Source organism: Cebus imitator, unplaced genomic scaffold, assembly GCF_001604975.1.
Source record: "Cebus imitator isolate Cc_AM_T3 unplaced genomic scaffold, Cebus_imitator-1.0 Scaffold55, whole genome shotgun sequence".
Taxonomy (NCBI): Eukaryota; Metazoa; Chordata; class Mammalia; order Primates; family Cebidae; genus Cebus; species Cebus imitator.
The window spans coordinates 688,590-695,803 of NW_016107370.1; positions in this window are offsets into that span (position 1 = coordinate 688,590).

Consider the following 7,214-nt stretch of genomic DNA (forward strand, 5'->3'; position numbering starts at 1 on the left):
CTGGGTTCAGGCAATTCTCCTGCCTCAGCCTCCTGAGTAGCTGGGATTACAGGCACGCACCACCATGCCCAGCTAATTTTTTTTTGTATTTTTAGTAGAGACGGGGTTTCACTATGTTGACCAGGATGGTCTCGATCTCTTGACCTCGTGATCCACCAGCCTCGGCCTCCCGAAGTGCTGGGATTACAGGCTTGAGCCACCGCGCCCGGCTACATTTGTAATCTGAGCACTTTGGGAAGCTGAGGTGAGAGAATCTCTTGAGCCCAGGAGTTTGAGTCCAACCTGGACAACACAAGGAGGCGCCCTCTTCACACACACACACACAGAATTAGCTGGCCATGGTGGTGTACGTGTAGTCCCAGTGATTTGGTTTGGATCGTGTCCCTACCCAAATCTCACGTGGAATTGGAGGAGGGGCCTGGTGGAAGATAATTGGATCATGGGGGCAGATTGAACCTTGCTGTTCTCATGATAGTGAGTCCTCACAAGATCTGATGGTTTAAAAGTGTGTGGCACTTCCCCCTTGTTCTCTCTCTCTCGCCTGCCATCATGTGAAGAAGGTCCTTGCTTCCCCTTCGCCTTCTGCCGTGATTGTAAGCTCCCTGAGGCCTCCCAGTCATGCTTCCTGTTAAGCCTGCAGAAACTACAAGTCAATTAAACCTCTTTTCTTTATAAATTACCCAGTCTCGGGTAGTTCTTTATAGCAATGTGAGAACAGACTAATACATCCAGCTACGTGGGAAGCTGAGGCGGGAGGATCACTTGAGCCCAGGAGGTTAAGGCTCCAGTGAGCCAGGATTGTGCCACTGCATTCCAGCCTGAGTGACAGAGTGGGACCCTGTCTCAGAAAGGATGAGAGAATTGATCCCCTAGATTCCTGACACCACACTCTCTTCACAATAACCCCAGAAACAAAAATCAAAAACACTGTAACATTCCACCTCCTAGATAAAGCCACCACAAAGAACAATACCACAATAGTGTGCTGACCAAATTAATACAATTTAATCATCGCTGCAATTTACTGGGCCTTTAACACACATACACACACTCATGCACACACACACATATCTCAGGCACTGCACTGTACTGAACACATTACATATGCGATCTCATTTCATCCTTTAAAAAACATCTGCAAGAATGTCCTTTGACTCAGACAATCCACTTCCAAGAACTTTTTCTATGGAAATGATCAGGATATGTCCAAAGATTTTGTCTATAAGGATATTTGTCAAAATTATTGTTTAGTAATATGTCATGGCAAATAAAACACATCCATGAGATATTAAGTGAACAATACAGAGCACAGAAGAGAAGGAACATGAGTATTTTTATAATTTTAAAGTATGCATAAAATATGTGGAGTTAGTTTCATCAAAGTGTTACAAGATCATGGGTAATTTCTCCCTTTTTATATATCTTTCTAAATTTTAAAATTTTTCGTAAGAAAAATATTTTTTAAAATTATGACCTACGTACTATGTCCAAATATTCATAGATGTGAATGAATCATAGCCCATTACAGATACAAAGACCTTTCTAGTCTACACTGTAGTTTTACATGTTGTCTCAAGTGATTCTCACACCCTCTTTTCAGGTGGGAAGAGGAGATGTCTTACAATGCTAAAGATTTTCAAACATACAAAAAATAATTAAAAGGCTGGGTGCAGTGGCTCATACCTGTAATCCCAGCACTTTGGGAGACAGAGATAGGAGGATCACTTGAGGCCAGGAGTTTGAGACTAGCCTGGGTAATACAGCAAGACCCCATCTCTACAAAAAAAAAAAAAAAAAAAGAAAATTTAAAAATTAGCCTGGTGTGGTGGCACGCAGCTGTAATCCCAGCAACTCGGGAAACTGAAGCATTAGAAGCGCAAGTGTTAAAGGCTGCCGTGAGTTATGACGGTGCCACTGCACTCCAGCCTGGGCAACGAAAGGAGACCCCATCTCTAAAGAGAGGGAAAGAGAGAGAGTAAGAAATACAATGAACCAAGAGTCTCTCCCTGTGACTCACAGGCAGACACACTCAGGCTTCTCTGAAGAGAGGCTGCCCTTGGCTGTGGTCCACAGGGTTTCCACTCCAGGCTCCCAGTGTCCATTGCGGGGGTGCTCCAAGTGCTGTGAAAATAATCTGTCTTATTAGCTCCTTTGGCTTCCCATGCCCCCTTAACATCTTAAGTTCTGTAGGATTCCACTTGGTTCAGGAAAGGAAGCAAGCAGTGTGGGAAACATTCCAGAATACATAGTGAGTGAGACCTCTGACAAGGAATAGAGTCAGCAGCATACAGGAGCTGGTTCCTGCCGACTCATGAAAGCTAATCTTAAAGATTCTTCCCAACTCTATGATCAGTAACGTCACGTTGGTAGCTTGGCGCCAGCGGCAGTGGTGGTATTTACACCATGGAAATCACAAATGCTACAAATCAGGGTCCTTTTTCTCCCAGAGAGCCCGTTGTTAAACATTTATCAGCACACCACTGGTTGCAGTCTCAGAAAGAAAAAATCTGTATATTCAAATAAAGGTCAACCCCTCCAGACCCCTGCTTTAATGAAGCAGGAATACAGCTGCACAGACTAAGCAGGCTACGTTGTTTTAAAATAACATATTATTCAGAAAACTGTTTATGTATTGACAAAGCTTGCCAATCTGCCCACTCTCCACCCCTCCTTGAGATCACTTAAGTGTGTTTCCTCTTGCTGTGACTTCTTTCTTTGACTTCTCCAGAGTCAAAAACCACCTAGCACACTTCTTTTGTTTCTAAACTTGATGGACCCAAACAAATGGTTGAAACAGACAACCAAGCTCTGAGCAGGCAGAGAAGAATGTCCTGCTCCCCACTGCGGTACCCATATCTGTGTCAGCCAACCCAGTCTTGCCCGGAAGTCAGACTTCCCTGAGTTGAAAGCCTTGGTAACTTATTTGCCCTTGTCCTCCGGCTTCCCAGTCGGTGAGCCACCTTCACTGGTGCTTCATGAACAATCTCTTTCTGCACTTGAGGACGACTCAGCTGGGAGTGAAACACGATCAGGAGATAATTTGGTCCAGATGGCTCTAATGCAGACAGAAAACACCAGGCAGGAGCATTTGGCTCTGCATATCCTTAGTCTGGGGAAACCCATTTAAACTTTTTTGAGAAGGGAATGTAACCAAGCAGCCACATACCCTCAAAATGCTACCTCATGTTCTACAGCGGCAATGAGGTGTCTGATCACACTCCTGGAGAGACATTCAGCTCTCAGGAAGGTAAAGCCAGGCTAGCCTTTGCTGTTGGATACCATCACAGCTCAGCTCGGAACTTGGCCTTTGGGAGATTCAGAAGGGATCAGGCATAAAACCTTGAAGATCGTCCTGGCTTCTGAGGATCAAGGGATTGCAGCAAAGGATAACACCACAACTGGAAACAGAAGAAAGCATCGCAGAAACACAGAGTGAAATAGGAGTTCAAAAGAGGGGCCCAGGGAGAGGTCTGGGGGACACCAAAAGGTGAAGTGGCTGCATAGAGTAGCTGTCTTTTTTTGTTTGTGTCAAGTTTTGAGGCGTACGAACGGGTTAGAATTCAACTATTTGACACAGTTTTTCATTTGTCATACAATTGACAGGAGAAAGGTACAAATAAAAGAAGCTGCTTGTCTGTAGAGTGTAGCTTTGGGAAAAGATTGCTTTGCTTCAGGAAAAATAGGACCCATGCAACCCAAAACTCTAGGGTATGATGGGGACGCATTGGTGAGAGGATCTCACCGGTGTTAGTGAAAAGGTAGGCTGCCTTCAGGATTCAGCTGGAGCACTACAGCTCTGGACACAGGGTTCCATCTCATTGCAGTGTAGTCACGGACACTGTAAAGTGTAGCCCTCCCGGAAGAATGGATGGGAAGAGACCACTTTTTTCCCCACTGCCTAAACTTGAGAATGAGCAATTTGTGCTCCCCTGAAGTGGGTGCTTACCCACTGCTGTGTGTGGTCGTCCCCTGTGACAAGTTTCCAGGGCCAGATGAGATGAGAAGTGGAACAAAACATACTTTTTTTTTTTTTGAGGCAGTCTGTTGCCCAGGCTAGAGTATAATTATGCAATCTCCACTTGCTCCAACTTCTGCCTACCAGGTTCAAGAGATTCTCCTGCCTCAGCTTCCCCAGTAGCTGGGATTACAGGTGCCCACCACCACGCCCAGCTAATTTTTGTATTTTTAGTAGAGACAGGGTTTCTCCATGTTGGTCAGGCTGGTCTCAAACTCCTGACCTCATGATCTGCCCACCTCAGCCTCCCAAAGTGCTGGGATTACAGATATGAGCCACCGCACCCGACCAAAATGTACTTTTCATCGGAAAGTTTTTGTCCGTTTTAGCCCTCTGGCTGGAACTGTTGATTGGGAATCACTTTCCATGGATTCTGTTAGTACTACAGCCCATGCGTTTTCGGTGGAGACAAATGGAATCCTACTAAAAAGACTAATAATACCCCTAGTCACTGTGGGGTAGCTTTCACTCCAAATAGGCAGTGATTATAGAGAGAGCTGTCTCTGTACATCATGAATGTGGAGAACAATAGAAGTCTGCAATCCACAGATATCATTTCCATCATCCCAGGAAAGTTCCCTTTTAGGCAGCAGTGTGCTGGTAAATGGTGACTAACCAGCAACCTATAAAAAAATCTATGCATATGTGTATGCATGAGTATGTTTGCTGATCTAAAAGATGTGGAACACACAATTTACAAATAATAAAATACACAATACACTTTCCTATAAATTCCATATAGCCAATTCATTCTCAGAGAATGCTTTTGTTGATTTTTACCAAGCTCTTGTATCTGCAGCCAACCTATGGTTGCAATTAATCAACAAGTATAGTTCAGACATATTGACATTTTGTTTACATTAATGAGCAATGCAAATATGAAACAATTTCTTTGTGTGTCAATACTTCACTTGGATAAATTGAATAATAGTTTTCAAATACCAGAAGACTATTTCCTCAAGCGTTTGTGCTATTCACAATGTGATGGCCATAGATACAACTTTAGTATTGTGTTATTAACATTCTTCCCATCACTTTCTTAAGTCTAATCAACAGCAAAAAACACAGGGTGAAACAATTAGAAAGTGATGAATATTGAATGTTACCTTTGCTTTTAATATAACAATTTGAAAGTTATGATTTTCATGATTGTTAACTTGAAATTTTAATAATTGGTTCACAAGTAAACCTGCCACGTGCTTGTGCAATCAATTCCACGCCATATATACACTTTTTTTTTTAATGAGGAAAAGGTAAAAATACAGAATACTCCATGGATTCTCAGGATTAAATCTATTGTCTCTTAACATGACAGGAAAGTAAAGCTTTGACCCACAGGGGAGACTGGAGTGGAGAAGTTGGCCTGTCTGTTCCCATTTCAGGAACTGGCTAAGAGTGTGTTTCTGGAAACAAAACTGTCAGAGTGAAGTCTCACAAGAAATCAGAAACAGGACCCAGATCTCAGCCCAAGGGCTTATAACAAAGGCTTAAAGCAGGCTTTTTTCCAAAAGTGTTTTTAATTCCAACATCCATCTTAATGGCCTACTGTAGCCTAATTTAGCCAATAGCTGTTATTCTAAAAATGGAAGCTAATGATTCCAGCTAAAAACAACTAAGCCGGTGTTATCACAGTATGTTGTAAGAAACTGATTATCATGGGGTGCATTTGTTTTTCACTTCCTTTTCCTTGAAGAAAGGCTTAATAAGAGTCCCACATCAAAAGCAAAAGCATTTCTTTCTCTCATGGGACCCTAGAATATTAGGACTGTGTTCTCTAGAGGCAACCACCTCCCAGAACTACTCTTTGTCAAGATGCATCACATAACGGAGCGATGGTCTGGCTGAAGGGCACCACCTGCTATCGCTCATCATAGTCGTGCCATTCAACAAATATTAGCAGCATCAATTTACTTCTCTGGAGCACCTGCAGGTACCCACCACTTGGCTCAGTGCTATATAGCTCTGCACACTTTATATTTTCTAAAATGCATGCATATGGTAAAGAAGCACAACTTTTAAGGCAAAGGTCAGATAATAGCCATATTGCACAAGTGTCTAGCTGGAGAAAATTGGCAAAAAAAAAAAAAAGGTTTGTAAAATGATCAGTTTTAGATATGCAGGATAAATATGTTCTGGGCATGTAACATACAGCATGGTAAATATAGTTAATAATACTTTCAAGGACTGTATACAGTTGTCTCTCTATATTGGCGGGGGATTTCTTCCAGGTTACCCCACAGATACCAAAATCTATGCACGCTCAAGTCTCCATTTTGCTATTAACAACTGAGAAGCTGAATAATCTCAATTTAGGGCATTGGTTTCCAGGTGAGCTCAGAATTTTCTTATTCCAGCTTGTGACATCTCAACGAATTTCCCATTTCCACCTAACATCGGGAGCCGTGTTCCTGGGCCACTTTCAGGATTCTGGCAGAAGGTGTTTCTGGTGAGGGGAGAAGGTTAGAGGTGAATCAGAGGCTCCTGGCTGATGCACCTGCGCCTTCACGTGCCCCGGGCACACATGCAGACATTCGCTTTCTTACGGCTGCCAGCTTTAAATTCTGTCCCCCAACTGTCACTGTGTGAGGTGGTCCTTTGCTGCATCGAGAGGAGGTCACATAGCAAGCAGAGCCCCCAGGAATGCAAGTGCCTCGGTCATCTACACTCTGAGCACAGGCAGGTCTTGCTGCTCACTCCACCTGGGGTATGGCTGCAGCCTAATCTCTCACCCTTTGTGAGTAAGAATATACCTTGGATAAACACAATGGCTTCAGATTGAGCAAAGGATCTCTTTTACATGCCTTAAGTTATAGTTTCTCGAATTAAGTACCCAGTTTATAAGAAAGAGTAGCTTACCTCTTGCATCAGCATGACCTGGATGTGGGACATGGAGTCAAAGGAGATTATTCTGGAGCTTTAAGATTTAATGAGTGCCCTGCTGGGTTTCAGACTTGCACAGGGGAGTGCAATGGTGCATAGGGCCTGTAGCCCCTGTGTTTTGGTCAATTTCTCCCATTTGGAATGGGAACATTTACCCAATGTCTGTATTCTCATTGTATCTTGGAAGTAACTAACTTGCTTTTAATTTTATAGGTTCACAGGCAGAAGGGATTTGCCTTGTCTCAGATGAGACTTTGGACTTGGACCTTTGGGTTAATGTGGAATGAGTTAAGACTTTGGGGGACTTTTGGGTTAATGG